This window comes from Myotis yumanensis, unplaced genomic scaffold (assembly GCF_028538775.1).
Source record: "Myotis yumanensis isolate MYYU_CA2020_CCGP unplaced genomic scaffold, mMyoYum1.0.hap1 SCAF_16, whole genome shotgun sequence".
Classification (NCBI taxonomy): domain Eukaryota; kingdom Metazoa; phylum Chordata; class Mammalia; order Chiroptera; family Vespertilionidae; genus Myotis; species Myotis yumanensis.
Window position 1 is genome coordinate 3772247 of NW_027223767.1, and position 14432 is coordinate 3786678.

At 44.6% G+C, this 14432-nt stretch overlaps 2 pseudogenes; both read left to right on the forward strand.

Annotated features, from left to right (window-relative positions):
* The first annotated feature begins 460 nt into the window (after positions 1–460).
* LOC138993845 (H(+)/Cl(-) exchange transporter 5-like) lies at positions 461–6787 on the forward strand (annotated as a pseudogene).
* Positions 6788–7024: 237 nt separating this feature from the next.
* LOC138994559 (large ribosomal subunit protein uL13-like) lies at positions 7025–10536 on the forward strand (annotated as a pseudogene).
* Positions 10537–14432: the final 3896 nt, after the last annotated feature.

Consider the following 14432-nt stretch of genomic DNA (forward strand, 5'->3'; position numbering starts at 1 on the left):
GGGACGTGAGGCCTCGAGGCTCCGCTGATCCCAGTGCTGGGAGGCATATTACCCTTTTACTATATAGGATAGAGGCCTGGTGCACGGGTGAGGACCGGCTGGTTTGCCCTGAAGGGTGTCCTGGATCAGGGTGGGGGTCCCGCTTGGGTGCCTGGCCAGCCTGGATGAGGGGCTGATGGCTGTTTGCAGCTGGTCACACCCCCTTCAGGGTGGGGGTCCCCACTGGGGTGCCTGGCCAGTCTGGGTGAGAGGCTGAGGGCCGTTTACAGGCTGGTGGGTGACTGAAGCTCCCAACCGCTCCTTTTTTTCTTTTTTCTTTTTTATTCTGGGATTTATTTACCTTCTATGGCTGTCACTGGAACTGAGAGCCGGCTTTAGCTCTGAGGCTCAGCTCCAGCTCTGAGACCTCGGCTGCTGAAAGCAGGTATCTGGGTTTGTTTGGGTTCTATAATTGAAACACTGTTGCAACTCCAGCTTGGCCTGCTGGCTGAAAGCATGGGGTTTGTTTAGCTTCTATAATTACAACATAGTTGCTTAGAGTGCAAGCTCAGAGCCCAGCAGCGGCAGGTGGGGAACCTTGGCTTCCTCCTTCACTGGAGCGAGCAAGCCTCCTATTCGCTTTAGCTGCCTAGCTGCCGGCCGCCATCTTGGTTGGCAGTTAATTTGCATATCGCCCTGATTAGCCAATAGGAAGCATGTCAAAGGTATGGTTAATTACCATGTTTGTCTATTATTAGATAGGATTGAATCCAGCAGTGCATCAAAAGAATTACCACTCCATGATCAAGTGGGGTATTATTTCAGAAATGCAAGAATGGCTCTACTTTGGGAAATCCATCAACATAATGTATTACATCAACAAATTAAGAAGAAAAGCCATGTTATTTTATTTACAGGTTTTGAAAGATACAACTCAGTCGCTATTATAACAATGTTTAAGGAAAATGGGAGAAGCCCTGGCCCGTGGCTCAGCCAGTGGGAGCCTCATCCGGTACACCAAAAGGCGGGTTTGATCCCCTGTCTGGGCACCTACAGGAGTCAACTAATCGAAGTTTCTCTCTCTCTCTCTTATGAGGGGCGACCTTTGTCGCCACCGACCCCGATGGCTGTCACCATGGCTCAGGGCCTGCTCAGGGAGCGCGGTCTTCAGCTTCACCGGAGCTGCTCACCTCACCCTTGGACGGGCTGGAGAGCACCCGGCACCAAGAGATGAGAACCTGCTTCTGAGCGACCCAGACTTCAGCCTGAGGACTTGAGCGCCTGTGAGGAGTGCCGCATGGTGAAGATTGGGGCGTTCGGCATCTCAGACCCTGATGAAATCATGGAGCTTAAATCTTTGTGCACCGTGGGCCTGTGCCTTTAGATCTTCACGTGGGCATGTTCCTGCCCACCTGGCTTCACCAGGCGGCTTTGGAGCAGGAGGAGCCTCCTTTCTGCTGCCGGGAACTTGGAGGTCATTGGCACGTGTGCCCAGGCAGAGAGGGCCATGGAACTCGTCTCCGAGGCTTGGAAACCACAGCACCTATGACCCTGAAACCCAGGAGTTATTCTCAGTAGCCCTACTGCGACCTCCATCAAGCGGGGTCTGTGGACTTGGAAAGACTTCAAATATGCCATAGCAGTTGCCCAGCTCTGCATCAAGAGGAACTGCGATGGATTGCATGCCTTCATCGCTCCTATTCGTGAAATCGGGACCCGTCAGCCTTTGCCAGTTACCGCCGTCGGCCACATTTGACTATGATGAGCGGGATAATGCCACCTGAAGATGGACCATTATCGTATTCCCAGAGAAAACACGTTGACCACGTGCGCCCAGGGGAAGCCCGATGGCACCCGTGGGACCTGTGAGTGCCAAGCTGACCTCCGGGACCTCGTGTTCACCAGGCCCTTCCTGTGGGAGAAGCTGCCCGGGGCCTGACGAAGGCCTGCATGTTGCCCTCCATGCAGCGCCGGAGGCACCAGCCGAAATCAGCCGCTCAGCCAGAACCACAGGCTCTGGGTGTTCAAACCAGCAGTACAAACCCTCCACTCCCAGCCGCTGCCTGTGCCTTCCATTCTGCAGGCGCCTCACGCAGACCAGCATGGGATTAATGAAGGCCGGTGAGGGGCCGAGTGAGCTGCCCGAGCCGCATGCCCTGGCTGGCTGAGGGCTCCCCCCAACTCCCCCTGGAAGCTGGCACTGCTGCGGCAGCCACGACCCTCCTCCCTGCAGCCATCTTCCAAGCATTCCCGTCACTCCCACCCGACCTGCACTGTGGAGGGAGGAAACAGTCATGATGCTGCAGAGCCCGGCTCCTGATGAAAAGTGACCGCCAGGTGCGCGGGGAGCGGGCTGCGGTGTGGTGACCTGCGACAGCCCCACAGCCTCGCAGCAGCAGCAGCAGCAGCAGCAGCAGCAGCAGCAGCAGCAGATAAACTTCGTGTGGCCAGATTAGGTGAAATTGCTGTGAAAAAACTTCAAACTGAAGTGAGTTACAGAAAAAGCAAGAAGGAGCATGGAACCTAACTGAGCAACACTGGCCAGGGCTACATTGTTTATTTAGACAATATATACTATAAACATAATTTTTATATGCACTGGGAAACCAAAAATTTTGTATGACTCACTTTATTGTGATTTTCACTTTATTTTGGTGGTCTGGAACCAAACCTGCAAAATCACCAACCACTAAATTCTACAAGTTAAAGGGTGAGTTTTATAATATGTGAACTATATCGCAATTTTAAAAAATAGTGTGAAAATAAGATTACATTACAATGTTCTAGTTTACTATAAGGACATACAATATGATAAACTTGGCATCCTACAACCAAGACTACCCTACCCAGCAAGGCTATCATTTAAAGTTGAAGGAGAAATAAAGAGCTTGCCAGACAAGAAAAAGCTAAAGGAGTTCATCACCAACAAACCAGTACTATAAGAAATGTTAAAGGGACTTCTTTAAGAAGAAAGGGGGAAAAAAGAGAGTCTAGGACTCACCACCCAAGCTGGCATTGTACCCTCCCAGCTCGCCAAGGTGTGGGGAGAGGGCTGGGTAGGGTGCACACACCCAGATGTTAGCTGTGCTTGGCTGATACTTGGCGAGGTGCCTGTCCCATGAGCCATTGGCTAGTCTTCCTCTCCTTCCGGCAGGGCTGTGAATGAAGCTCTGCCCTCTACATAGGGCACTAACTCAATTTGGTGTTCTGGATGCCAGAGCCAACTGAGCATTTGGCCTGCCAGCAGCAGACGGGCTCCACGGCTCTGGACCTGGGCAACAGAGCAAATCGGTTTCCCAGACTGACAAATGAAGTTGTACGTGTACCCCTGTGTAAGCAACCTTGAATAAGTGAAGGAAATCATAAGTGTGGAGCAGAAAAGCCAGGTTGGGGCTTATGAGCATCTGGCAGAAAATAAGACCACATTGCCACGGTCCCATCTACATCCCAAGTCTCCCTACATCCTGTGCCCACCCTGGCTGGCACTCTCCCCACACCTTGGCCGAGCTGGGAAGGGGTGACGCCAGCTCAGGTGGCAGGAAGTAGACTCTATGTTTCTTTCCTTTTCTTTTCTCTTCTTTTCATTTCTCCTTAAAGTCGTCCCTTTAACAATTCTTGTAATACGGGCTTGATGGGGACGAACTGGCTTGGGAGCTCTGGGAAACTCTGAGCCTGTGACCCACCGTGGGAGTGGATAGGATCCACATGGCCACGTGGCAGGGAGCCATGGGTAATAGCGGCTTTCAGCAGGGGTGTCGACAGCTTCCAGAGCAGCTCCAGGGATGCGGACCTGATGGACAGACCAGGGACAGCTATGGGTTTCTCCAGGAGAGATGATGTTCCACCCTTAGATGGAGAAATAGAAAGTATCATTGTTGCTGATGACAACTGTTTTTTAAAAATTATTTTTAATGTACACATAATAAAATCTGATACATAAAAAATAAACAAATATGGATAATAAAATGCCAAAAACGACATATCTACCAATAATCACTTTAAATGCAAATGGATTAAATGCTCCAATCAAAAGACATAGGGTAGCTGAATGGATAAGAAAACAAGATCTATATATATGCTGCCTATAAGAGACCCACATCAAATCGAAAGACACACACAGACTGTAAGTAAAGGGATGGAAAAATAGATTTCATGCAAATGGAAACAAACAAACAAAACAGTTGGGGTAGCAATGCTTTTGTTGTTGTTAATTCTCACTGGAGGATATTTTTTCCATTTATTTTTAGAGAGAGTGGAATGGGGAGGAGGAGTTGGAGGGGGACTCAGAAAGAGAGAGAAAGAGAGAGAGAGAGAAACATCAATGTGAGAGAGACATATTGATTGGTTGCCTCCCACATGAGCCCCGAGCAGGTCTGGGGGTTGAACCTGCAACCCAGATACCTGCCCTTTACCAGGAATCAAACCACCCACCCTTCGGTGTGAAGGCTGATACTCTAACCACTGAACCATGGCAGCCAGGGTAGCAATACTTATATCACACAAAATAGACTTTTTAAAAAATTAGATTTATTGGGAAAATAGACTTTAAAATAAAAACTATAACAAGAGACAAAGAAGGACATACATAATGATAAAGGGATCAATCTAACAAGAGAATATAACTGTTATAAACATTTATGCATTCAACATAGAAGCGCCTAAATATATAAAGCAAATCTTATGGACATGAAGGGAGAGATCGACAGTAGGTAATAAAATCATAGTAGGGGACTTTAACACCCCATTAACATCAATGGTAGATTTTCCAGACAGAAAACCAATAAGCAAATAGTGGACTTAAAAGACACATTAGACCTGATGGATTTAAAATTTGTATTTTTAGAGCATTTCATCCCACCCCAAATTAATAAGTGTGGTATAGCTCTCTGAACCTGGTAGTACTCATCTGACACGTTAGCCCACTAAATACAAAGTAAATATTACAGAGTACAAATATTTGTATTTTAACCCAGTTTTAATTTCAAAAATTAACAATGTGATGCAGGACCTAAAACAAAACCTGAATAAATGGAGAGCTGTACAATATTCCTTGATAAATTTAATATAGAAATCCTTACAAAGTTAATAAATTGACTATCAAATATATATATAAGTTCTAATTTATAGTTATATATTTACATGCTATATATTTTTTAAATATATTTTATTGATTTTTTTACAGAGAGGAAGGGAGAGGAATAGAGAGTTAGAAACATCCATGAGAAAGAAACATCCATCAGCTGCCTCCTGCACACTCCCCACCGGGGATGTGCCTGCAACCAAGGTACATGCCCTTGACTGGAATCGAACCTGGGACTCTTCAGTCCACAGGCTGACGCTCTAGCCACTGAGCCAAACTGGTCAGGGCTACATGCTATATATATTAATTCTGATGCGTACAAAGTTAATATACAGATTTAATGTAATTATAGGCAGAATTTCAATGGAGTATTATCTTTGAACCTAGATAAAATTATTTTTAAAATATATTAGAAAAGGAAATGTCCAAAAATAGCCAAAACAGAAATATTAAAGAGGAGAGATGTGCTCTGGCCAGTGTGGCTCAGTTGGCTGGGCACTGTCCTATGCACTGGGAGGTCACCAGTTTGATTCCTGGTCAGGGTACATGCCTGGGTTGCAGGCTAGATCCCCAGTGGGGAGCATGCAGGAAGCAGCCAATCAGTGTTCCACTCTCACATCGATGTTTCTCTCTCTCTCTCCCCTATCCCTTCCTCTCTCCCTAAAAATCAATGAAAATATTTTTTTAAAAGGACAGAGATGTGAGATCTGCGAGAGCTGCCTTTCTATATATATTAAAACATAAAGCCCTTGCAATCAAAACAGTAAGATAAAGGCATAGAAATAAACAGAAGTTGGACAGAAGAGAAAATCCAGAAACAGATCCAAATTACCTGAGAAGTGTATGGTAACCGTGGCATTTTAATAAATGGTTTCAGAAGGGTTGGTCAGGAAATTGGAAGAAAACAGAGTTTCTACCTTATACCAAATACAAAAATGATTCTAAATGAATTATAGATTTACCTATAAAAACCAAAACAAGTAAAATATTATTGACCCTGGCCAGGTAGCTCAGTTTGTTAGAGAGTTGGCCCGATACGCCAAAGTTGCAGGTTCAATCTCTGGTCAGGGCACATCCAAGAAGCAACCAATTAATGCATCAGCAAGTAATAATAAATCGATGTTTCTCTCTTCTTCTTCTTCTTCTTCTTTCCTCCTCCTCCTCCTCCTCCCCATTACCGTTCGTCCCCCTCCCCCTTCTCCTCCAAAATCAGTAAGTAGCCCTGGCCAGTGTTTCTAAGTGGTTAGAGCATTGGCCCAAGGACTGAAGGATTGCAGGTTCAATTCCCAGTCAAGGGCATGTACCTGGGTTTCAAGTTTGATCCCAGGCCCATCAGGAGGCAACCAATCAATGTGTCTCTCTCACATTGATGTTTCTCTCTCTTTCTCTCTCTCCCTCCCTCCCTTCAACTCTCTCTAAAAAAATCAATGGGAAAAATATCCTCCAGTGAGAATTAACAAACATGAATAAATAGAATCAATAAACATTTAAAAATATATATCATTAAGAAATCTGGGAAACTAAAAGCATATGTACTTTGGAGTGGGACAGACCTTACCAAGCCAGGCTAGAAACCCATAAGATATAAAGAAAGAGACAAGCCCTAACTGGTTTGGCTCAGTGGATAGAGCATTGGCCTGTGGACTGAAAGGTCCCGGGTTCGATTCCGGTCAAGGGCATGTACCTTGGTTGCGGGCTTATCCCCCGTAGGAGATGTGTAGGAGGCAGCTGATCGATGTTTCTCTCTCATTGATGTTTCTAACTCTCTATCCCTCTCCCTTCCTCTCTGTAAAAAATCAATAAAATATATTAAAAAAAGAAAGAGACAAATATGTCACAAGTTTTCTAAGTGTTGCAACAGATATTATAGATGTAATATCCCTAATACTGTATATAAAATTGATAAGAAAACATCCCCAAAGAAAAATGGATTAAAGATGAAAATTCACAAAAGAGGACATCCAAATGGCCAATAAGTACGAAGAACTATTTAACTTCTGTAGCAACCAGGGCATGCAAATTAAAGCAACAATGAAGGTGGTGACGGACCTAGAGAGGGAGAGGTGTCCTGAGGACTTCGGCGGTGAGGAAACAGAAGACTGCAGAGTTCTCTCCCCTCCCTCACTCTCTTCACAGACACACACACACACACACACGCTCACTCAGTGTGAAAATAAACCACACTGCTAATTAAAGGAACACAAATTAAATGAAAATGCCATTTTCACTCATCTAATTTGCAAAGACTTCTATAAAAATAATTCTTCAGGTGAGGGAATGGACACATATGTGCTATACTAATGGAGGAAACATAAGATGGCGAATCTTCTGGAAATCATTGTGTCAAAAAGAATGAAACGCACATGTCCCTTGACTCTGCAATTCTGCGTGCACGCATTTATCCTCAGTACAAAGGTGCATAGACAGATGTTTGATGGCAGCACCCACCGGGGAAAACAGAATCAAAAAGCCAGAGCAAGAATCTCCTGATTTTGATTTTGCAATAATACATCTGTCCTAAGTGCTCACACACACATTATAAAGCATACACAAAAAATAAAAAGTTAAAGGACAAACAGAAACTCTAACAGTTTCTTCCTATGTATCAGTGGATCATCTTGAGCATCTCCTGGAAGAAGCACATCTGACCTGGGGACACCAGGCGAGCTGGTCAGCGAAGAAAAGCAGCGAGGTTAGCTGGTGCAGAGAGCAGGTGACGTCAGTGAATTCTGTGAACAGTGAAGCAGCCAAACCTTACAGAGACAGGCTGACCAGGATGCAGTGTTTATTTTCTTGGACCACAAGAGTTTGGGGAACGAAAACATAGTTTGGTTGGTGTTAAGTCTTGGTCAAGGCCGATTCTTCTCACTCTTCCTCCCGCCTCTGGGCTCCAGTCCCAGGCTGATATTCTTAAAAGGAAAATCCACATGGAAGTGAAGTCAACAGTAATTAGAAGCTGAAGACACCTGGTCTAATTAGGTGAGCCTTGGGGCAAGGTCTGAGGAGTTTGGAAGAGGCAAGAGGTACGGAAAAGAATCCTAGTATATTTAAAGAGTTAATCAGAGCCTACGAGCTCAGAATTCAGTTTTATTTCTCCTGCTGCTTTGGGAAACCCCAGGAAACAGCCAGCGTGCTCTCCAGGAACCCACACTCAGCCTGAGCTGGAGCGACTGCAGTCCCTGCTGCCCAGGCTGCTCTTCCTGCCCGAGAGGGACAGAGACCAGGAGGCGCAGGGGATGACAGATCCTCCGTGAGCTCGTCATCAGCCACAAAAGCAAGCACTGGTCCTAGTGCCGTGCGCTTTAGAGAAGTGGAGGTGATTTCAGGAAAGGCTCTGAGAGAGTCCCAGGGCGGGATTTCCACTAACGACAGCTAGTGGAATGCGACCTTGGGAAGTTCTTGCAGCTTCAGAATTGTTCCCTTCCTTTATGAAATCAGAAAATAGAAACAAAGTTGTAGCAAGCCCCCTTACATCCCTGGAGAGGGCATGACAGGAACAAGGAGTGAGGCGGGTCCTGGCCAAGGGACCAAAAGGAAGGGAAAGTGCTCTGTGAGGGTGGCCGCCAGCCGAGTGCTCTCCAGCTGAGAGCTCGCTCCAAACGTGCCAGGCTGCTATGGATGGCGTCTGATTCCAAGTCCTCCTGGCTGGTACCAAACCTTGGCTTCCGCTGAAACAAGTGGGAAAATACCAACCTCTAAGGATGGCTAAGGAGCTCAAGCTAGGACAGGTTCCACTCAGGGGCCCAATAGCTGTTCCAACTTCTGCTAGCGGCCTCACTGCCAAGGGACACTTTCAACAGACTCGCTTAGAAAGTCACTGGAAATTCAACAAGTGGCCGGATAAAAGTTTAACACACCAGGCACAACAGAATTCCTCTCCATCAGCAATACCAACTGCAAATTGTAAGAGAAGATTCCATTCATAAAAGCAACAAAGAAAAGCTAGCCAGGAATAAAGCCAACACACAATGCGCCATTTACACTGCTTCTACATGGAAAATGGCATGAAACTTACCTGAAGAGCATAAAAGAACAAATCAAAGTGGTGAGACATGTCGCTTTCCGAGATGATAAAGTTCAGTTTCATAAAAAACCTATTCTCAGCCCTGGGCTCGTAGCTCAGTTGGTTAGAGCGTCGTCCCGAAACATAAGGTTGTGGGTTCAATCCCCAGTCGGGGCACATACAAGAATCAACCGATGAATGCATAAATAAGTAGAACAACAAATCAACATTTCTCTCTCAAATCAATAAATAAGAATAAAGAAGTCTAGCCTTGGCCAGATAGCTCAGTTGGTTGGAAGGTTGTCCCACACACCAAAAGGTTGAAGGCTCAATTCCCGGTTAAGGCACATACCTAGGCTGTGGGTTTGGTGTCCGGTCACCGCACATATGGCAGACAACCGATCCATATTTCTCTCTCACATTGGTGTTTCCCTTTCTCTCTCTCTCTTTCTCTCTCTCAAAAACATATCCTCAGGGGAGTACTGGAAATAAAAAGTCTATTCTTGCCTGGTGTGGCTCAGTGGTTAAGCATCAACCCATGAACCAGGATTGCAAGTTAGATCCCCAGTAGGGGGCGTGCAGGAGGCACCAATCAATGATTCTCTCTCATTGATGTTTTACTAATATTTTTTAACTGGCAGATTCAGATTAAAAACAGCCCCAAAGAAAAATGGGAAAAGGACATGATCAAGCAACTGACAGAACAAGGAAATTAAAATGGCCAAAAAGCATTAAAAAATGCTCAATCTCACAGGTAATCTGGAAAATGGATACTTAAAAAATGAAACATTTTGCCCAACAGACTGGTCACAATTAAAAAGACTAATAGCCCAGGTGGCTGCCGAGGATGGCGGAGGGCAGGGCCTGGTGCTTGATGGCCGAGGCCATCTCCTGGGCCGCCTGGCGGCCATCGTGGCCAAGCAGGTACTGCTGGGCGGCAAGGTGGTGGTTGTGCTCTGTGAGGGCATCACATTTCTGGCAATCTCTACAGAAACAAGTTGAAGTACCTGGCCTTCCTCTGCAAACAGATAAACACCAACCCATCCCGTGGCCCTTAGCACTCCCGAGCCACCAGCCGCATCTTCTGGCGGCCGAGTGAGGCTGCCCCACAAGACCAGCGGCCAGGCCGCCTTGGGCCGCCTCCAGGTGTCTGACAGGATCCCACCGCCCTATGACAAGGAAAAGCAAATGGGGTTCCCGCCGCCCTCAAGGTTGTGCGTCTGCAGCCTGCCCGGGAGTCTGCCTGCCTGGGGCGCCTGGCTACCAGGGTGGCTGGAATACCAGGCCGGCACAGCCCCTCTGGAGGAGAAGAGGAAGGAGAAGGCCAAGGTCCATCACCGCAAGAGAAAGCAGCTCGTGAGGCTACGGAAACAGGCCGAAAAGAACGAGGAGAAGAAAATCAACAAATTCACAGCGGTCCTCAAGACCCATGGACTCCTGGTCTGAGCCCAATAACACTGACTGTTATTCCTCATGCTTGGCCTGCCCTTCCTCCATCGCCCCCTAGGATGGGGGGACGCCCAGGGGCTGTTCCGGGGCCACAGGCACCTTGCCTTGGGCCTTAGAAGGCTGGGGACACGGAAGGGGCCTTAGTCACTGCTGTTTAAAGAAAGGCCTTTTAAAAGCTTTACATGGCCCTGTCAGTTGGGCATGATTTGCCTGTGACCTACTCAGAGTTTTAGGAAATGAGCACCTGGAACAGCTAGTTCCCTTTCAGCATTTACAAGCTGGAAAACTCTTTAAACTTCCCACACGATACTAGACTGCAGCTGTTAGGATGCAGCAACTGCTGGGGGCAGGAGGGACCTGGTATTGCACAGAGGGATTTACAGATGCACAGACAGGACGGCAGCCACAGCGTCTCAGGCATCGCACTTGCACGGTCCTGTACCTTGTGATCGGAAAATGAATAAATTGTTTTTAAAGAAAAAAAAAGACTAATAACATCAGGTGATAGTGAGGGCACTCTGCTATGTGCAGGGCAGATGGATATTTTAGAGGCTAGCATACACTTCAAGGGCAACTTAGCAATATTTTTAATATTTAAAATATGCATATCTTCAATCCAATAATTTCACTTCTATATCCTCAAAGAATACATGTGTAAAGAGGCATGTAAAATAATGTTCATTAACACTCATTGTAAAGCAAAAACTAGAAATCCCAATTTCCATGAAAAAAAAAAGCTTAAATGAATTATACCCATACTATGCAATTCTATGTAACAGCTAATAATGAAGATATATCTACTGAGGTTTCTAAACAAAAATGAAAGTTGTGAGAACAAAAGGTGTAAAGTGATGTAATTTATGTTTTTAAAAGAGACACAAAATTGCCCGGCTGGAGTGGCTCAGTTGGTTGAGCATCGACCCATGAACTAGGAGGTCACAGTTCAATTCCCAGTTAGGGCACATGCCCAGGGCTTCAGGCTTGATCCCCAGTAGGGGGCGGATATTTCTATCTCTCTCTCCCTCTACCTTCCTCTCTCTGAAATCAATCAAAACATTTTTTTAATTTTTAAAGATAAATAAAATTTGTATTTTTACATAATATTGCAATTAACAAGGGAGGTATGATATACCAGAGGGAACATTCACTGTATAATATACTCATGTTTTACCTGTATAACTTATCAACTCCTTTCACCTTAGTCAGAACAAGGTGTCTGTCAACAGGCTGTCAATGACTTGGCAGAGATGGTGACCACACAGAACCCCAGTCCATGTGTACAACTGTCCCCCCTTATCTGCAGGGGAGATGATTAATACCCCAGTGGATGCCTGAAACTGAAGAACACCAAACCTTTTCCTGTACATACACATCTATGATAAAGGTTAATTTACAAATCAGGCACAGTAAGAGATTAACAATAACCAATAATAAAGCAGAAAATTATAACAATACTAGAGGCCTGGTGCACAAATTTGTGCGCAGGTGGGGTCCCTTGGCCTGGCCAGCGATCGGGGACAATCAGGGCCAGCTGGCGGGTAGGGGAGGGACTATGGGAGGTTGGCTGTGAGAGCATCTGCCCCCTGGTGGTCAATGTGTGTCATAGCTACCGGCCAGTCATCCAGTCCTAACAGTCGCTTAGGCTTTTATATATATAGATAGATACAGTAATAAATTTTATGTAAATGTGGTCTTTCTAAAAATACCCTATTGCACTGTACTCTCCCTACTTCTGATAAGATGATACATGCCAACATGATGGGAGGAAGAAAGGTGGAATTTTCCATTTAAGACTTTGGTACTATGGTTAACCGTGAGTAACAAACCACTGAGAGCCAAACCATGGACAGGGGGAACTACTGAATTTCCTCTCGTCTCTTTTCCCCTTATCTAGTCTACCTCGCAATCATTTCAATTGATTTTCCTAGAGCAAAGAGCAAATATTTATTAAGATTTGCCATGATGTATATACTCTATTTGGTGATGAAAGGACTGCTGTAGGAAAGCTAATGACTGTAGCATGCAGGAAGCAATGTGAAGCACCGAGTGAGGCAGGAAACCAGTCAAAAGAGTATTCAACAGGGGGCTGTGGGGCTGGGAGTGGCTGGAAGAGATTAATGTGGGGGAAAGGAGGACCTATGTAATACTTTCAACGATAAAGATTTTAAAATATATATATATATATATATATATAAACACTTAACTTAGAAAAGAAAAAAAAGAGTGCATAACAGGCCAGGCTTTCTTTATCCTGTTCAAAGCTGTTCAGGGATCCCAATACCTGTAAAATGAAGGCCAAATTCCTGAGCCTAATATCTAGGACAGTCCACAGTCTGACTTCAACATACTTTTCTGCTCTCTTCTATTACTTCTTCCATCACAAGTATCCAATTCGCCTGCCATTAGCATGTGACCATACCTGTTCATAGTTACTTCTCCCGTCTATCTTTCTAAATCTTGCTTCCTTTAAAAATGTAGATTCTAACTTGTTGTTTAATGGGTAACTTGCAGAAGTTAAGTTTTGCAAGACAACCAGTTCTGGAAATTGGATGCACAATGTGAATGCACTTAACACTATTGAACTGTACACTTAAAAAACATTAAGATGGGCCCGGCCGGTGTGGCTCAGTGGCTGAGCATTGACCTATGAGCCAGGAGTTTGCAGTTTGTTTCCCAGTCACATGCATGGGTTGAGGGCTTGAGCTCAGTGGAGGTGTGCAGGAAGTAGCCGGTCAATAATTCTCTCTCATCATTGATGTTTTTATCTCTCTCTCCCTCTCCCTTCCTCTCTGAAATTAAAAAAGTATGTATTATTTTTTAATGTCTAAAAAAAAACCAATTAAACTTCCTGGAAACAAATGAAAACGAACACACAACAACCCCAAATCTCTGGGACACAGCAAAAGCAGTCCTGAGAGGGAAGTTCATAGCACTAAAGGCCTACCTCAAAAACACAAGAAAAATTAACAATAAGCTACTTAACCCTACAACTTAAAGAATTACAAAGAGAACAACAAGAAAAGCCCAGAGTAAGTAGAAGAAAGAAAATAATAAAGATTAGAGCAGAAATAAATGACATGGAGACTAAAAAAACAATACAAAACGCAATGAAACCAAGAGCTGGTTCTTTGAAAAGATAAACAAGATGGATGAACCATTAGCCAGGCTCATCAAGAAACAAAGTGAGAGGACCCAAATAAATAAAGTCAGAAACTAAAATGGAGAAGTAACAACTGACACCACAGAAATACAAAAGGTTGTAAGAAAATACTATGAACAAGTATATGCCAACAAGCTGGACAATATGGACGAAATGGACAAATTCCTAGAAAAATACATTCTTCTAAAACTGAATCAGGAGGAATCAGAAAACCTGAATAGGCCAATAAAACTAATGAAATGAAGGCAGTAATCAAAAAAGCCCCAGCAAACAAAAGCCTGCGTCTGGACAGCTTCACAGGGGAGTTTTATCAAACCTTCAAAGAACAACTAACACAATATCCTCCTCAAACAATTCTAAAAAATCCAAGAGGAAAAAACACTTCCAAGTTCCTTTAATGAGGCCAGCATTATCCTCATTCCAAAACCAGATAAAGACACTTCAAAAAAAAGAGAATTACAGGCCAATATCCCTGATGAACATAGATGCTAAAATCCTCAACAAAATATTAGCAAATCAGATCCAGAAATATATTGAAAAGGTCATACACCATGACCAAGTAGGATTCATTCCAGGGATGCAAGGCTGGTACAATATTCACAAATCAATAAACGTGATACATCACATAAACAAACTGAAAGACAAAAATCACATGATCATATCAATAGACGCAGAAAAAGCATTCGACAAAATCCAACACCCATTTTTATAAAAACTCTCAGCAAAGTGGGAATAGAGGGAGCATATCTCAACATGATAAA